The following is a 19,901-nucleotide window of genomic DNA, read 5'->3' on the forward strand; positions in this document are numbered from 1 at the left end:
TAATTTAAATAATATTTTTTTATTTATTTTGAAAGTATATTTAAAGTTCAAATTTAAAAAATAAAATAAAATAAAATATTTATTATAAAAATAAATATTATTTGATTAAAATAATATTTTTAAATGTTATGTTTTTAGTGGCGTTTTTGCAAGAAGCGTCACTAAAAGTTTGTTCTATAGCGGCGTTTTTTATATAAGCGCCGCTAAAAGGTCTTGATCTATAGCGGTGTTTGTTGTAGAAGCGCCGCTAAAGATCCTGATCTATAGTGGCGTTTGTGAGGAAAGCGCCGCTAAAGGTCATGGTCTATAGTGGCGTTTATTTCCAAAAATGCGTAAACGTTTTGGCGTTGACGACAATGACATTTTTTATGCGCTTTCAAAAGCGCCGCAAATACTTTTAGCGGCGGTAAAAAGCGCCGCTAAAGGCATAAAAAAACGCCGCTAAAAGCCTGTTTTGGTGTAGTGTTATAACTATCATGCATCCAAATATTTTATTGCTTCTCAAGTTAGGTGGCAAAACAACACATTATGCCTTGCGGATTCGTGGAATTAATGGTCTCATGATTGTCAACCATGCCATTAACATAGGGGAAATCCTTTTTATCACTTCAGCTGAATGATAAGTTTTAAACCCATTAGCTCTGGAGCATATTTCAACAATTAGTGATATTGTGAGTTATTTATAAATTTTCACAAACAATTTAACACAACTTAATAATACATTTTGAAAAAGCAATTTTAATTAAGGCTTATTTAATTTCCTAAACTTAATTTGGATGAAAAATTTTAAAATTTTTGAGATTTTAAAATTCTAGTATTTTAGAATTCATCAATTCAAAATACTAGCATTTGTAATTATTTTGTTTGGATAAATAATTGGTTTTGGAAAATTTAGGTGATTGAAATTTTACAAGTTAAAAGTAATTATAAAATAAAAATCATTATATTAAAAAATATTCTATATGGATATTATTATATTTGTAAAATTTATAAATAATTTTAATAATAATATAATATATAATATATATATTATAATTAAATAAAAGTATTTTTTGAAGTTTAAGTTTTTTATCTTATAGTGGGACCATGTATATTAAATCAAATAAAATTATGAAGAATTTTAAAAACCACCTATTTATCTAAAATTTGGAAAAAGGAAATTGAGTTATTAAAATATCCTCTTAAAATTACTTACACAATTTTAAAATTCTCCCATATATTTATCCAATCAAGTAAATTCATTTTTAGAATTTTTAAAATCTTGATAAAAATTAAATCCTTCTTAAAAATTCTCACTCAAATACACCCTTAAGAATTTCAGCCGCATTAGGTAACAACTATGCAACCAAACTAAAACTCTTCTTCCTAACTTTTTGGAAACATAATCCGAATAAGATAAACTTTCCCCATGGTGTAGAATTCTAATAGAGGAATATATACTTTAGCGTCAATGAGATTGCACAGGGGATACAAGAGTTAATAAGGCAAAATCACATACCAACAAGTGTGTTGCAAAGTTTTTCCTTCGTGTTATTATAACTCTTAAGTTGTTCAAGGTACTAATAGGACGAAATCCATTAAACAAATAAGGCCTTGTAAGGGAATTATAAACAAGCTACAATTTTGGAATCCTTATGCATCAAAGCCATGTTCCTAAATTTGTTTCTAGTTGATGCATTTCCAAGATAAGCCATTGAATGTGAACTAGAGACTAGCATATGTTAAGCCTTCATGCATTGAATGGATGCAATCATTTCCATAGGTTGAATTATATGATATAATTGAGGATAACAATGGCTACTTGTCTAAGGAAATAAGTTCATCGAGCTAGACTTGTTGTAAGAAATTCACTAATTAGACACACTTAAGTGTATATGGAATATGTTCTCACATGGCTGGTGTTCAAATTTGTCTTCTAACTTATGATGCTAAGTCACCTTATATGATGAATCTTATGCTTTCATTTGTCACAAAACGGGTCCACAAGGATGGATACTTAATGTGGGATGTTTTGACCATAACACAAATCATATGTACATGGATGAATGGTCCAAATAGAATCTACCATTTTGACTAATATTGGATCTTACTAGATCTTGGCTATGGTTAATAGTTTAAGACTTTGGATAGAAACTTTTAGACTGAGAAATATAGTTTAACCAATTTTAAGAATTAATCATGAATCGCTAGATTCAATATAGCTTCCTACATAGGTTACATTACAATGAATATAATACTCTAGGATATTTGGTAAAAAGACCATGTTGCACTATATGGTTAGCCGTTGAAAGATATTTGTTATAAAATGATCATAAAAGTAAGGATAATTTGTGGCTCGTCCCCCCATGTTGGATGGATCCAACTATGCCTATTGGAAGGTTAGAATGAAGGCATTCATCAAGTCTATAGATGAAAAATCCTAACACATAGTTCTTACTGGTTAGAAGCATCTTATTATTGAAATATTTATAGGAAGAAAAAATTTGAATTAGCCTTGGCTACAGAGGAGGAGAAGCTTGCAAATACAAGCTCAAAAGCATTGTATGTTTTTATTTTTGGAGTAGATTGATAAGATTTCAAAAGAATATCCAAGTGCACAACTACTAAGGAAGCTTGGGATATCCTTGAGACTACTCATGAAATAACCAATACGGTGAAGCAGTCCAAAGTACATATGCTGACCATCAATTTTGAAACCTTGAGAATACAAGAGAATGAAACTATTGTTGAGTTCTATACTAACCTATGCAACCTATCTAATCAAGCCTTTGCCCTTGGAAATGAGTATTCACTTTCTAATCTAGTGAAGAAGGTACTGAGATCCTTGCTTGAAATATTTGTTATCAAATTCACTACTATTAAGGAGGAAAAAGACATTGATAACATGAGGATCGATGAATTGGTTGGATCCCTATAGACTTTTAAGATAAATTTAGAAAAATCTAGAAGGAACAAATCCAAGGGTGAAAAGAGCATTGCTTTATAGGTGATAAGCACAATGCCTATTAAAAGTACCACTTCCATTAAAGATTTAGAGGAGAAAATAGTTTTCTTAATACAAAACAAACAAAGCCTTCAAGAAATAATACAAGAGGTGAAAAAAATTTGAAACTGTAGATAATGTTCCCAAAAGCAAAGTTAAATGAGTGTCTATCAATGAAGAATTTTCCAAAGAGAAAAAGAAGGGGCTTTAATGCCATGAGCGTCATATCCAAGCTAAGTGTGCAAATACCTTGAAGAAAAAGAAGAATTCTATGTTGTCACTTGGAGTGATGAAGAAAAATAAGCGTTCTGACTTAGATGAAAAACACTTGAGCAATTTGTGGCGTTTGCTACAAAATTTTGTACCCCTATTACAACTGGCTTAGACACCGATGATGAATCTAAAAGAGAATCTAATGTTGAATTCCTACAAACATAAAAGACTATGCTGGAGAAATCGGAGCAAGTGTGTGATGTAAATGCCAAACTGATGGAAGAAGACAATCATTTGAAGGAGGAAAATCAAGAGTTGACTAAGCTATTAAAGGTAAAAGACACTCTCTCAATGATAAGTCTACTTGTATTGATTCTTTAAAAAAAAATCTTTTTGCTATTTAATCTATGCCTGAGAAATTTAATAAATCCTTGTAGTTGGTAGGAGGAGCTCTAAAAAAGGTGGTTTGGGATGCATTAAGAAGAAGGAAAAAGTTGTAGCTAAGAGTTAAACTATTTTTTGTTAATGATACAAACAAGGCAGATCACAGTAAGTGTTCAATGAAGCCTATTTTGATTAATACAGATAAGAAAGTGCAACCCAATCACAAAATTATTTGTCATTACTGTAGTGTGCCTAGACATATCAAGCTATGATGCTTTAAGATGTTACATGATTTGAGATAGACTCATGAAGTGCCAACACCAGTGCCCATAGCTCCTAGCACTACTTGAGAACACTAGCATAAATTTATTTGGAGGAAGAAATACCAAAGATGTATGCTCTTGTTCTCAAATAGTGCTAGGAGCTTGACTTGCCAAAATATCTTTGATATTTTGAAAGACTGATGCTCCTAACGCTACTTGGGAACAAATTTATTTCGCATCAGTCTTTCAAGTCAACTACGGATCTTGTGTGATATTTTTGCAGTGGATGTTCTCGCCATAAGGCTGGTGACAAATCTTGTTTATTTGATAATAAGATTTAAGACATTTATAAATAAAAATTCCAATTTTATTGAAAAAAATTATAAAATAAATTTATTTGATAATAATATTTATGACATCTATAAATAAAATTATAATTTTGGTGCAACCAATTGCAAAGATAAGTGAAAACTAACTTTGTAACTGTTTTGCTTATATCTTTGGTTGGCAATTTTGATGAGATTCTGCAAGATTATCTTCATAACAAATTAATATGAGATACTATTGTGAGTAAGGAAACTAGTATATGTACTAAACTAATTTATTTTATGGGATTATATTTTCACATTTAGTGTGATGTGTGATCTAGTAAAGTATAAATAGGCTTTATATTTCCATATTATCCAAGCTTTAAAAGCTTGTTGATTTGGTGATATTTTTATGGTAAAAACTATCTTTTAAAGTTGGCAACAGCTTGATTGCATCTCCTATATATTGAAGCTACACTTTCTTTATCTAAAAGATATATTATTAAGAAGATTCAAGATTTACTTTATAATGATATATCTTAAAGTTATACTATCCATATTTACATATAAGTGATCAAAGTTGACATAGTTGAAGATTGTGTAACTCAACTAAAAAGGATTATTGAAGTTACCATTTGAAAGGCTATATATTGTGAAGATTTATCTCAACCCTTCTTATCTTTATTTTAAGGGTAATTGATTTGGTGAGATTTGGTAGATTAGAATGGGTTTAAGTTTACTTAGTGAAGTTAGACTCTAACTCTTTGTATAGAAGCCTTGTTTAACCTTGGAAGAGATTGCTAGCTTCTCTAGTATATTGCTCAATATGTTCGCGGATAATATTACTAATTTTTTCGGCTTTAATAGTTACCATGAGTATTTCCTAATTATTTTTTGGAAGAAAAAAATAATGCCTACAATCGTCAATAAAGTAAAAGTTAAAAAAAAGGGGGGGGGGCTAATAAGTTATTTCTTTCATCATCCTAGACAAGCCAATATTAGCGCTAATGGTGCGTAAATGTAACTCGTTGTTTAAAGAACTATTCAAAGTTCCTAGAGCTCCTTGTAAAACTTGTTGGAAAACTCATTGTCAGGCTTGATTAATCGCTAAAGCTCCTTGTAAAACTTGTTGGAAAACTCATTGTCGGACTTGATTAATTGCTCTTTGTTGTTCAAAATAAATGGTTTCATTTTTGTAATTTTCTAATTGTTCCAAAATCTTATAAGTTGAATTAATCAAATTCAATTTTTCTCGTTCTATCTCAGAATATTCATTCACTCAAAACTGATCCACCTTAATTTCTACTTTCTGTAAGGGGGCCTGGGCCTTTTCCAGCCATTCAATAGTCTCCCCGTATAGTTCTTCTGAATTTCAAATAGTATTCAAGATCCTCTCTTTTCGATTATCTAATAAATCACTTAATGGAAGTAGATTATTTTTCCATTTATTTTTTATTTAAAAAATTCCATGATCCCTTCCCGAACCAAACATGAACCTTCACTTTATAGCTGGAGTGGTTGCAACTTACCTATTTTGTTGGCATATTCTTATTGTGTCTATATTTGTGCATCTTTTTCAGGGATTTCATGAAACAAATTTTATGGCTCTATATTTGAGGAAAATATTCAGGCAAGGACACCCTAAAACAAGTCTAGTGTGATTCACTCCTTATTCATGGAGATATATGATCGAGAATGGATAAGCATCTCAAGTTTATTTTATTCTGTAATAAGCGAAGTACTTGGGGAGAAATTTTAGAGATTCATTCTGATCACACTTGTTCATTTACAAGAGACTACAATGTTTATTTAAAGAAGACTTGCATTTTAACATGATGGATATCGAGAGATCACCATTCTGTTCAATATAGGACCGTGTTAGAGTGCAATTTTTTTGTAAACAAATTGTTCTTATTTAGTTTGTAACTAAGCTTTCAAGGAGGAAAGTCTTAGTGAGAGAGTAAATCTAGTTGAATGTATAGAAATGAGGTTGCAACTTGATGAGTGAGTTTAATTTATTATTTCTTTAATTCTTCAATTTTTATAAATTTTAATGACTATATATATTAATAATTATTTGATATATTGGTAGTGAAAATTTTCAACTCCACAAGCAAAGTTAATAAACTATCATGTGTTCTTAATTGATATTTAAAAATAAATAAATAATAAACGAGATACATAATGGTTATTTAACCGTGCTTGTGAAGTTAAAAACTTCATTGCTATTATACCAAATAATAGCCTTTTACTTTATTGTTTTTATCTTTTGTTTGTTTATTTTGTTATATGACTAGTGTGACTCGAACCTAGATCATATCTAAAATGGTGAACACTTTAAGTATCGAGCCATCACATCAATTCTCTCTAAACTATTTTTTTTTATTGATTTGATTACTGTTGATAAGGATAGCAACTTTATTTTAAAACTATTTAGTATTAACTTATTAATAATACTATAAGTTAAAAGGGCTTAAGAGATTGAAACAGATATATAAAATTAAATATGAAAACTAATATCATTAAAATATAAAAGTAAAATTGGTGTGTGTGAGGCTTATGTTTGGCACACCTTGACTAATAAAATATTAGTAGAATGATTTATGTAGTTTAAAATGAACACAAAAGTTAATTTACCATTAAATATTTGATGTGACGTAAAGTATGAATAAAAAAAATTATGTGTAATTTCACGCAAGAAAAATGGTTCAGGGCCATTAAACACAAAGTATGGAAACCTAACAAAATTAAAGAAAATAATTTCCAGAAATTTACTTATATGAATTAGCCTTAATCTGGGATATTTCCAAATGCTTGGTTTTGACAGATGTATTTCCAGTATTCAAAAATTCATCATGGTTGTATAGATGCTTTCAGTCATTAGACATCAATTAACGAAGCCTTTATTTTCCAGTCAATTTCCCCACCAATACCAATAACCGAACATTTTGTTCTTAAAAGTAGTGGCTGAATTCATATATTACTCTACTTAAATTAAAATAATCGCACAATTTTATTATAAATTTGAATCCTATTTGTTTTTTATGACATAATATTTAGAATTACTCATAATTCCTCTCCAATGCATAAATAAGAGAGTAATGCGTTTTAGTGAACTTGAACCCACGTCCTCTTAAAATACAATCGAACTAAGACTTAATCGGTTTTTTTTGCTTGAATCTACAAATGCTTCGTCATAATAGGGGGAAAATAACAAAATCATTTTAAAAAAATGAAAAACTAAAACTCAGCGAAAGAAGAAGAACTCGACCCTGAGATTTCCAGGCATTTTGGAAGCTAGAGCTTCAACAAAAGCAACAATTGCATGATGGAGATAAATAGTGGTAGCGTGCTGGAGATAAATAATGGTAAGTTATCTTTTTTCATCTACAAACAATGATATTTGAAGAACCCGAAATAAAAAAATGATTTTTTAGGAAGCAAACACTTAAATATGGATTATCCACCAAGATGGAAGCTGCCACTAACATTATCTTTTCAAAGTTCATCCACTCAGTTTTTTTTTTTTGTTTTGATAGGTAAAACCCCACTTCCTCAAGTTTATAATTATCTTATTTATCTAATAATGTAGCATTTTACCTACCTCCAAATACTTGACAGCACACTCAATTATTATAAGCTGGATGAAATTAAGGTCGAGTTTAACAATTTAATACTACCATTACATCGTTAATGAAATTAAGAGGTTAGGCTGTTTGGACAAGTGGGTTGCTCCACCTTAAATGCCCAGCTCTATAGATTAGTTAAAAGGTCTGCAAACTTTTTGACTTCTCAGTGTTAATTAAAGCTTGAATCCACTTAAGGATGATCTTACCTTTGTTTTCAAGGAAAGAAAATTGTAACAATGCCATCCACGTCCTTACTAGATATGCATAATGTCTTTACCCAATTTAATATGCTTCCAAGTTGAAGCATGATCTTTTGTTCTATTAAAGGCCATATTTCATTAGCCAACACCAAATCTTTACGAACTTCCCTTTCTTATTCCACACCAAAATATAATAATTAATTAAAGGTTTAAATGTGTAAAAAGTCCTCAAATATTTAAAAAAAAAGCAATTAAACTCCTTTTTTTTTACATTCAGTTGGGTATTTGAACTGTCAAAATGCATCAAAAAGGTTCTTTGACTGTTAAAGTTAATCGTCCCTAATTTTTTTTATTTAAAACCACCACGTTTCACAACCATGACGTGACATGTGCCAAAAAATGATAAAAAAATAAAAACCAATAAAAATTATAAAAATTATTAAATTTTAATAAAAATATAAAAATACTTAATATTTATTAAAATTAGAAAAAAATTATAAAATATAGAAAAAATTATAAAATTTTATAAAGTCATAAAATTATAAAAAAGGTAAAGAAATATAAAATTAGTAAAAATTATAAAAATTATTGTACCAAAAGAAGCATTTTATAATTTTTCTATAACTTTATTGATTTTATTTTTTTATCATTTTCATTACATGTTATACTATCTTACAAAGACGTGATGACTTTAACTGAAAAAGTAGGGATGATTAACTTTAACATCAAAATTAAAGTTAATAGTTAAAGGGTCTTTTATGCATTTTATAATTTTTTATGATTTTTATAAAATTTTACAATTTTTTATATTTTTTAAATATTTTTTATTAAAATTCAATAATTTTTATAACTTTTATTGATTTTTATTTTTATCATTTTTATCCACATGTCACGCCGTGGTTGTGACATATGGTGGCTTTAACTGAAAAAATGAGGGGTGGTTAACTTTAACCGTTAAAGAGCATTTTTGATGCATTTTGACAGTTTAAGTACCAAATTGAGTGAAACAAAAAAGGGACTTAATTACTTTTTTTTGAAAAAAATTGAGAATTGAGTGTAAAAGAAAAAAAACAGAGGCTTAAATTTTTTTTTTTAACTTAGACCATTAATTAACTAATAAGTGAGGAAATTTTTGGTTTAATACCACTGCTTACCATGCATCCAAATGTTTTTCGTTCCAAACATTAGAAACTGTCATTACATAGATCACCTCTATTTTCCAATAATGGGGTTTTGAACCTTATCCAGCAAAGGTATCAGATAATGCTTGCAAATTGCAACACCCATTTGAGCTAACAGTGGGGACATTAATGGAGGCTATGGTATGGCAGAAAGCAATGTCTGCTGGGAAGAGGTTGACTGGTGTTACAATACTGCTGGTTGTAAGGCTTGATGGTTGACTAGATAATGCACAATCAAGTTTTATCTCAAGGGGAAAATATTTCCTCACCGTTGAAATATTCTTTTCTGGTTATATGAGATGCTGAAATTTTGTTTTCAAGATCCATCACCAAAGTCATGTAATTTGTCCATGGAAATCAACACCAAACTTCTGTTATAATGATTCAACCCACCACCATTCCTTAGGGGAAAAAAAAAACCCCACCACCATTTTCTTTCAACTACATGGCATATACATATACGTTAGGTTGTCTATGTTGGCCTCTGTCGATGCATGCAGCATGCTAGGTGGATCAGGACTCATCCCACAATCCATCTATTCATTCAAATTCTTATTCTTCATATTCATTGACCATCACAGTCACCATGATCATAGGTATTCTCATTCCTCTCTTCTAGCCAAAAATTGCCCACTTTTTACTTTGAAAATGGTGCCGACCTAAATTTCACCCTGCTTCTCCCAACATTTCATTGCACATGCAAGAAACACAACAAGTTTCATGAATCTAGCTAATAGCTTTTGTGATAAAAAAGATCATTATCCCATATGTTGGAAGTAAAATGTAAGTGGAGTACTTGTTCGCACTTTGATAGGCACCAATGTTATAGTCTTATTAGGAATCTCTTTTGATGGATGATATGTAAGTAACACTTTTAGTTATTTATGAGGTTGTCACTAGAATATTACCTTCTTCCCAAAAGGCATGTCTGACAGGATGTGTAGCATACTCATTTATATACTCTAAGATTGGGTTGGTAAAGCTCAAGCCCCTTAAAATTTACATATTAGCTTTTACATTATATATCTAAAAAGTGATAATTCATGTTATGGCCCTTCTAAATTTTGTCAAGTTTCATTTTAACTCCCAATAAATATCTAAAAACATGATAATTTTTATTTGACCCCTTAAATTTTTTCAAATTTTGTTTTAACCTCCACTTTAAACATCTAAAAATATAATTTATGTTGCCCCAAAGTTTTTGAATTTAACTTTTTTTTGGAATTTGTAGTTTTGTATGATAATTAAGTTTGTTAATATTCGACTCAAAAAGTTTATGATAATTTGTTTTTCTGATTTATTTATGAACAACAATTAACTTTAAGCCATTGTGATCCATTTTTCGGTGCTGGAATTAGTCCATCCATGGGTTAAAATTGGTATCGATGGCTTTAACTAGGGGTTTATTTGTTAAGAGAACTGAAGGCCAAAAGGAAGACAAATTATAGTGACCATGAAATCCCAGAAACTTGGGTAAGACGGGTGCAATTAGCCAATTTATGTTCTTCCAAAAATGCATTTCTGGCCTTCATGCCTTTATTTCGAGATTATGGCTTCGATTAATTCTTTTACTATTACAAAGGGACAGGTGAGTGTATAATTAAATGTTAAAATGTGTCATAGGTCTTTATACTGTTCACAAATTTGAAATTTAATTCCTATATTTTTACTTTTAGGAATTGAGTCCCTGTCATTGTTAAAATTATTTTGTTAAATTTAGGTTAATTACAATGTCATTGCTTTAGTTACATTACTACCAATTGTGTATTTTTTTATTTCAAAATTTCACACAAACAAATTTTTAAAAAATTAACATACATTTGTGAAAAATACAATCAACTATGGAATATTTTTAACCAATTTTAAAATGTGATTTTTTTTTGCAAATAAGTCCAATTAGTTTTGATTAATCGGAAGAAATCACCAAATACATTTGCATTGATGGGAAGAAATTTTCATTTTCTTTCTATATATATAATTCTAATTTATTAATGTTAACAATTTATTTTTTATTGATAATTTTTCTTAAATGCTTATCCATAATTTTTCTTAGATATGTTTAATTTTGGATGCTATTTATAAAGTTAAATTTAAATTGATATATAATTTTAATATTAATTAAGTGATAATTAAAATATTTAAATTTTATTTAAGTAATGACTCTATTTTACATTGATAAAATTAACCCAATTTTAAAAAATAGCCCTAATTTTTAGGCTAAATATTTTTAACTAATAATTTAAATTATAAATATCATAACTTTTTCCTATATTTTATGCTTATAGTAACTCTATTTTAAAATTAACACAACTTTTAAACTAATAATTATAAATTAAATTATAATTATTTTTAAAAGTGTGATTATCACGGATTCTATTAAATTATAATTATTTTTAATTATAAATTTAATAATATAATAAAAAATATTCTTTTCAGTTTAAACTTTTTTTTTCCCAAATTTTTACTCTTAAATATATTATAGATATTGGCCAAACCCTTCCTTTTTGGTTCATATGTAAAGTAGATTAGATAGATGAATCTAATTGATGTAAATAGTATTTATTAGTTGCTTTTCTTACCCTTTCTTGATTGATTAGTAGGCTTAACAAAGAGAAATCATAACAGAAAGCAGAAGGTACAAAGTTGAGCTTATACCTTCTCTACTTGAAAAATGGGGAGCGGGGATGGTTGCTAAAAGTTTACTATGTGTTAGATTATATTTTGGTATTTCTACTTAGAAAATGAGTAAATTAGTCTATATACATTAGATCAAAGAGTACATTGATCATTTCTGTTAAAAAATGCATCAATTTGTACCATGAAAATTGATATAGCTGATGGAATAACCAAACAGTGACAAATAATGTGTCATTTGCACCTCATGTTGATATACATGGCCCAATATTTAACAGTAGAAACGGAAGAATTTTTAATAAAATGACTAATTTGTTTTTTGATCTAACATATAAGGGTTAACATGTATTTTTTTAGTAAAAAAGATAAAATGCAATCCAACTCCTAATACAACAAGCTACATGATACTTTTACTTGAGAAGGGATCCATGACTCAACTATAAATGAGCTCATTTAAAATGTAGTAATTATATAAAACAGATTGAAAAAAATATTATACTAAGCTTTTGAATTTAAAAATAGACCTATTCAAAAGTCAAATTACTTCATCGAGCTTAAAGGTTTCGATTTAAATTTGAGAACATTTGAACAAATGCATTAAACTTGAAAAATCTGTTTCCTGAATAAGTTGAGCTTAAGTTAGAGAATTTCAAACTCAGACCTAATCTATTATATATTATTTAAATGGATTGGGCTTAGGTTAAAGAATTTTTAAATGGGTTGGGCATAATTATTTCTCAAGATGAAATTATATATTTAGGGGTTTTTTTATAAAAATAATATAAAAATAATTATTTACGAAAATGGACTATTTTGAATAGTTCTTATCGGTATCGCCTGGCACACCGATGACACCATCCCCTTTCCCCCCAAATTATCAACCAATTATGTGTTTTTTTTTAAAGAATTTTTTTGTGCTACCACTGTGTCAGACAGCACTGGTATGTATTTTTCTCAAAATACTCGAGAAAATACAGGTATACCGAGGAATCAAATAAATATTTTTTAATGATTTCGCCGTGTGTCAAGTGGCACTGGCGAAAGTAAAAAAAAAAACAGACCGTGTCAGTAAAAAAAATTCTGAAAAAGTCCCCTTTCTTTTTTGCTTTTCTAGCTTTTTTTCCTCTTTAACCTTTTTCTTTAGCTTTTTTTAAATAATTTTTTAATCGATGCCGCCAACATGTCAGACGGCACCGCCGGTCTTGTGACGCAGTTAGGCGGCACCATACACTATAAATACCCCAACCCCAACCAAAAATATGTTTCTTTTGAAGTTTTGCATTTTTTTTTTTTGAAGTTTTTAGTGGCAGTTTCAGAAAAGAACAGAAGAAATTTGCTTACTAGAAGAGGAGAAAACAAAAAAAGAAAAGAAGAAAAGTTTGTGTTTTGCACTGCAGAAATAAACTTCGAGTTTATAATGTTAGTTTGTACTTATTTTTATGTAATTATATTTATGTAGTAGGATTTAATTTTATTAAATAAAAGCTAATTTTAATTAATTTTACAGATTTAGTATCGAAGATGGATAACCAATTCTTCGTATACATTCATTTCGATGGAGTAATTTTACAAATAGTTGTTGGTTGTATATTTGAATCTTCCCAGCAAATAGGAGTGAGGTTTAATAAAAATGTGTCTGTCGATGATATGAAATAAAATATTAATGCAAAAATTGCTCGACATTATGGGAGGAGGGTGTTGAGACTTTTCTACAAATTTCTAGTTTCGTCAAATCCTATCAAATTTACCGAGATGGAACTTGTAGACGATGAAGACATGGAGACAATGATCATAATTTATTGTTTGATTGGAAGGGTGAACACTAAATCGGTTCAGTTGTTTGCTGAGTCAGTAGATGTGGAGCCTGTTCAAGATGCCACTCCCTTAAGTCAACAATATGGAGTTCAAGACCCGTGTACGGAAGTTTCGAGAGCGTCTCTCGATAGATGATCGTCTGTGTACAAGCCCATTTGCCCGGGCCCAACAAACAAAACAAAAAACACCCAAACCCAGCTACCAATACACCACAAACTAGGCCTACTACCCAACTAACCATTACTAGCCCAATGAGCCCAATACCCAAACCTAGCCCAAAACACCACAACCCATCTTCAGCAAAAAATAGTTACCCTAACCCTAGGTGCGCCGCACCTAGGGTCGGCCACTTGCTTTGCCTAGCGCCGCAGCACTGTCACGCCGCTCACCTGCCCACCTGCCACCGCCATAGTCACGTTGCCACTTGCACCTGCAAAACATGCAACCAAGGAAGACAGAAACAGACCACAAAATCGGGGGGGATTTTTTTCTTTCTCTTTGCTTTCGGTTATAAAAACCGATGATTGTAAAACCAGGGGTTGGGGCTTCTCTTTTTTTTACACGAACATTCAAGGAAATACAAAGAAAATTTCAATTGAAAAATACCAAAGAGGGATATTCTTTTTCTCTTTCTTTTTGTAATATTTTCACAGAAATAAGAAAACAAAAATAAAAGGTGACTACTGCCCTTTTTTAGATCGGTTAGTTTGTTTCATTTTAACCTTGTTTGCACTTCTAAATACAAAAAAAATTAAGAGTAAGGGAAAGGGGGTTTACCTGCGCCGCGCCGGAGGAGGGGAAGCCAAGCGGTTTCGCCTCTGTTTTCATGTTTTTGGTTTATCTTTAGCGAGATTCATCCCTAGATCCATGGCCTAGAAGTGGCCGACTTCAAAAAGAGACCAAAAAGGTCCATTCTTGCACCTCCGGCCGCCGCTTGCGGTGGAGTCACGGCGGAGGTGAGCCGGACCGGTGGCCGGATTCTGGGGAAGAAGATGAGAGGGGAGAGTTTTGAATTTTTTTTTAAAAAAAATGGGGGCTGAATGAAATTTTTTCAGAAAATTTAGTATTAAATACTGATATGAAATGGCGTCGTTTTGATAGGGTCAGGACAACCCCAAAACGATGTCGTTTTAGGCTCCTGACCCGAGACTCGACCCGTCTGCCTTAGGGGATCCGCGTGTTTTTGACGGAAGGGCTAATTGCACGTTTAGCCCTTCCGCTTTTTAATGCTTTTAAAATTAGGTTCTTTTAATCTTTTGAATTTTACCCGGAAATTTTTTGCGTTTTCAATTTAATCCTTACCTGAACTACGTCGTTTTAAAGGAAGGGCAATTTGCTTTGCTAGTCCCTCCATGTTTTATGCGTGTTCAGAGCAGTCCTTCCCTTTTCATTTATTTGCGTTTTGACCCCCCCGAATCTTGTTTTAATGTTTAATCTAATCCTTTTGCTATTTTGTTTATTTTCTTAACAAATTTCATATTATTATTGTTATTATTATTATTACTATTATTATTATTATAATTGCTTATATATACATACGTATATTTTTTATATATATTTTTATATACTTATACACATACTTTTTTTTTGTAATATATACATACATATAAACATACCTATATTTATAATTTATTTATACATGCATACATATTTATAATACACGTATATATTTCTAATTTTTATAAATATATATACATATTTTTACATATATATATATTTATTACTTTTATTTTCATAATTCTTATATATACTTATATACATTTTTTTATTTTCATGAATACATACACATACTTATATGTTTTTTTATGTATATATTTCCATATAATTTACATATAGGTACAAACTCATATTTTATATATTTTATAATTCATACATGTACATATTTTTTATACTTTATAGCTTAAAACTATCTATATATATCTATATACATTTTATAAATACATGTATATAAAACATACTTTTATACAACTTTTATAATATATATACGCACATGTGTATGCATGTGCTTGTTTACATGTTTATTTACAATAGTTTTAAAATGTATTCATATATATGTATCTTTTACATTTACATCATCTTATTTATTTCTTTTGTTTATTTCTTTATTTGTATTCATATTATTTAGAATGAATGGTTTCATATTATTGTTTGTATGTTTGCCATGGTGTACTATATTAGTTTGTCTTTTTAATTTATTTTATAGCCTTTGTTTTTATTTTACTTACATTATCATCTTTATCATTATCTTACATCCATTTTTACTCGGATTTATCAAAAACGAAAAATTTTAAGAATATAAGTAATACTCGGTATTTGGGATCTTCGAGAGAATCGAGCCCTAACGTATTGGGTTCCGATATTCTTCGCTGAATCTAAATAATCGAGGTTACTCTTTTAAAAATAATAAAAGCTCATTATCGGGAATTTAATACGTTATGCCCTAACGCATTGGACATGACACGTTGTTTTCCCGAGATGAAAGTTTTTTTTAAATAATAAAGGCAGTATTTTGCATTTAGATTTGAGAAAGTCGTACCCTAACTTACTAGGTTTCGATCTTCACAATAAATCTAAATGCACGAATCTTTTCAAAATCAAGTTTTAAATGATCTCGAGATTTAAAAGAAAATCGCGTCCTAATTTAATGGTTGTGATCTCCTTTTTAAATCCGAGATTGCAAAATATCTTTTAAACAAGCATTTTTACGTATCAGGAATTCGAGACATTGTGTCCTAACTTATTGGATATGATTCTTTTTCTTGATTAACGTGATATATGCTTCTTTTCCTAAAAATTTTCATTTTTATACAAGGATCGTATTTTTAATTCTTCCCAGTTCTCAATTTTCGACATCAAGACATTAGCTAATCAACTAGGTACCAATTTTGGGCGTTACGAGAGTGCTAATCCTTCCTCGTGCGTAACTGACTCCCGAACTCGTTTTCTGAATTTCGTGGACCAAACTCGTTGTTTTAATAAAATTAAATCGTTTATTAAAGACAACCACTTTTCAAGGTGATCCGATCACACCTTATCAAAAAAGATTGGTGGCGGCTCCCTTTTTTTTCGTTTTCATTTTCAAAATCCAAGTCGACCCCGTGTTTTCATCAAAAAAATGGTGTCAACAGTCTGTACATGGGTTTTGACATTGATCTAAATGTTGGATGGGTAGAACAGTACGATGGTGGAGCGACATCGACATGGGTTGATAATCCAAACCATGCTTTGATTGCGTATGATAACCTTAATCAGGGTTCTCGTTTAAATATACATCTGGTTGTGACTGAGACCAATGTGGATGGTGAAGATGAATCCAATAATAATGATTGTTCTAATCACAAGGGTGAAGATTTTAGTGACCCAGATCTAGATGAGGTCCCGAATGATATCTACGATGAAGACACGAACGATGATGAAAATGTATACGCCCCTTCGGTCAGGAACACGAGTCATGGCATTTTCATAAGCAATGACCTTGGGGTCCACATGTTAAGTGTAGATTCCAATGCGGCGCATGCATCCGAGTTCCCTAAGTACCCTGATATAACATTTATTTACCGGTTGGCGGCAAATCCTGAATCGAAAGAGTTGTTCGTGGGCCAACAATTCGCAAATAAGGAGGATTGCATATTTTTCATCAAACGGTATAACATTAAGGTATCGGTTGACTTTAAAGTTACTGTCTCTAAACCAATATTATATGTTGGGGACTGTTAGAGGTTGGCAGAAGAGTGCAACTGACAGGTACAAGCTGTATTTATCTAGAGGTCCCAACTGTGAGAGGTCCCAATTTAATACATTTTTTTAGTATTACTTAGCTTAGCTTCTTAACTCTCAAAATAAGAATGTAGTGAAGTAACAAAGAAACAATGACACAAAAATAGGAAGGCTTTGAACTATCCTAATATATATAAGAATAAAAGGTTCAATGGGATAGTTTCATGTAAATATCAAAAGAATTTGATATAAACTAGGAACTATTATGTTAGACCATTAAGAATAAAATTATATGCAAAAATATACCGAATCTATTGTTGGAGATAGTCCAATTGATTTTGACCTTCCAAGAAAATAAATTTTCTCTTTGTATAACTCTTTCATGGGAATAAACAAAAATACGAGATATATCTATTTCTTAGGGATCACTACGTCTTTTAAAATAACTGATTATTAAATTAGTTTTAGGTATTTATAATTTGACCCTTATCAAATTATAAATACTACTTATGATATCTACACATTATTTCCATGCCACTTTAATACCTATGACACTTATAACATAATTGATCATTTAATTTTATATTACACTTTATAATAGTATTATATATTATACATATGTGCCGATAATTCAGGATTTTAATCCAACATTTCAATTGTCATCACTAAATTTTGCCCGATTAGGGTTTTGGGCCGATTTGGTCTCGTATGGGCCCAATGATTGGGCCCATTAAGATTTAATTTTGGGCTTACTTAGGTTTTAGTCCATTTTGAAATTATGTTTTAAATATTAATAGTAATAATAAAACTTTGAAAAACACAAAAAAATAAATTACATTTTAGCCCCAAAACTTTTCAAAAATTACATTTTAGCCCTTAAATTTTTCAAAAATTACATCTTGACCCCTAATACTTTGTAAATTACACTTAGCCCCCTAAACTTTCTAAAAATTACACTTTAGCCCTATATTTTCCTAAAATTGCATTTTTGCCCCAGAAACTTTGCACCCGTTACAATTTGGTCCTTCTGGGCATGACAAGACTGCCCCCAACCAGCATACGAGCATGCACCGCACTCCACGCCTGACACCGCCAATCAGCCATGCTCCACCACCTCCATTGCCACATGAAAACAAAGAAGAAAGAGACAAAAATTGAGGGATTTAAAAAGAAGCATATGAGAGAAAGAGGGGGTTCAAAATTTTTTTGCAACCAAAGCAAAAAATAGCAGAAAATTCCAGCAGCAAAAAAACACTCCCATTAGCCGATCCCACACTCACCGCCCTCGTAGCACCACCACCGGTGTTGCTCCACCGTCGGCACCTACAACAAATCAAACACAACAAGCAACCAAAAAGCAAGAAAGAGACAGTAAAAAAACAGCAGCAAAAGATAAAAATAGTGAGAAATTTTTGGTCTTCTTCGTGAGCCACCGAGGGAGGAGAAGAGCCAACGACGAGCGTTGCGGCAGCGCTTTCAACCTTGGGGTTGCCGAGAAAAGAAATAGAAGAGAAAGAAAAGAGAGGAAAGGGAAGGAGAGAAAAGTGAAAGAGAAGAGAAAAAGGAAAAGAAGAAAAGGAGGAAGAAAGAAAAGAATAGAAGGCACGAGAGGGAACGTCGGCCGTTACACCGCCGAACGGAGCAAGGAGTCACCAACGGTGGCGGCTTGGGTTTGAAAGAAAGAAAAAAGAAAAGGGAAGAAGAAGAAGGGAGAAAGAAAAAGATAGAAAAAGAAAGAAAAAAGAAAATAAAAAAGTAGCCCGATAGCTTTAACAGCCCAAACCCAACAAGCCTATCAAAAAAAAAAAAAGAGAGAAGAGAAGAAATCTGTAGCAGGCCAAAGCAGTAGGCCCAATCCGAGCCCAAGTCCCAGTCAAGTCCAACGCCCAACAGACCGGTGTCAGCGGGCCAGCAGATTCGACCCAGTCTCTGGCGGCCCACTAAGGCCCAATTCGCAGCAAAAAAGGAAAAGGGCTTGTCTTTCAAGCCCATAACTTTGGGCTTTGGTAATTTTCTTTAATCTATTTTATTTTATTTAATGTATTTAAATGGTGTTTTATTTAATTTAAATTAGTATGTTTAAAAATAGTTTTTATAAATATTATTATGTTATCTTAATTGCATATTTATAATAATAATAATAATAATAATAATAATAATAATAATAATAATAATAATAATAATAATAATAATAATATTTTAATGCATAAAGCAACGAACCGATTTAGCATCGAGTCATCGAATTCATCGCTATGTTGGGTGGATATCGATAGCTCGTGTTAAAGTCGGGACGCCCTTTTAAAAATAAAAAATATTCAAAAATCCTCGTATTTAAAAAAAAAGAATTTCTCGTATTTTAATAAAATCCCTATTAAATATTAAATTGAATCTTTTTGACACTAATCCGCCGATTTCGTTGCCACGTTGGGGTGAAAATCATCGATTCGTGTTAAATACGGTACGTTTTTAAAAAAATAAAAAAATAATAAAAATTAAAAATTCGTGTTTCAAATCTTCGTATTTTCAATTATTACTCGTATTTCAAAATTTTCGACTTTTTCGCATTTTCAAGAG

The 19,901-nt window shown here is 30.7% G+C and overlaps 1 long non-coding RNA gene across 1 annotated transcript; it reads right to left on the reverse strand.

The window, feature by feature from the left end:
* Positions 1 to 18,136: 18,136 nt before the first annotated feature.
* Positions 18,137 to 19,042, reverse strand: LOC128040523 (uncharacterized). Its single transcript, XR_008195067.1, has 2 exons — positions 18,608 to 19,042; positions 18,137 to 18,441 (listed from the first exon to the last, which is right to left on the reverse strand). It is a non-coding gene; the product is annotated as an uncharacterized LOC128040523 (long non-coding RNA).
* Positions 19,043 to 19,901: the final 859 nt, after the last annotated feature.

This window comes from Gossypium raimondii, chromosome 4 (assembly GCF_025698545.1).
Source record: "Gossypium raimondii isolate GPD5lz chromosome 4, ASM2569854v1, whole genome shotgun sequence".
NCBI lineage: Eukaryota > Viridiplantae > Streptophyta > Magnoliopsida > Malvales > Malvaceae > Gossypium > Gossypium raimondii.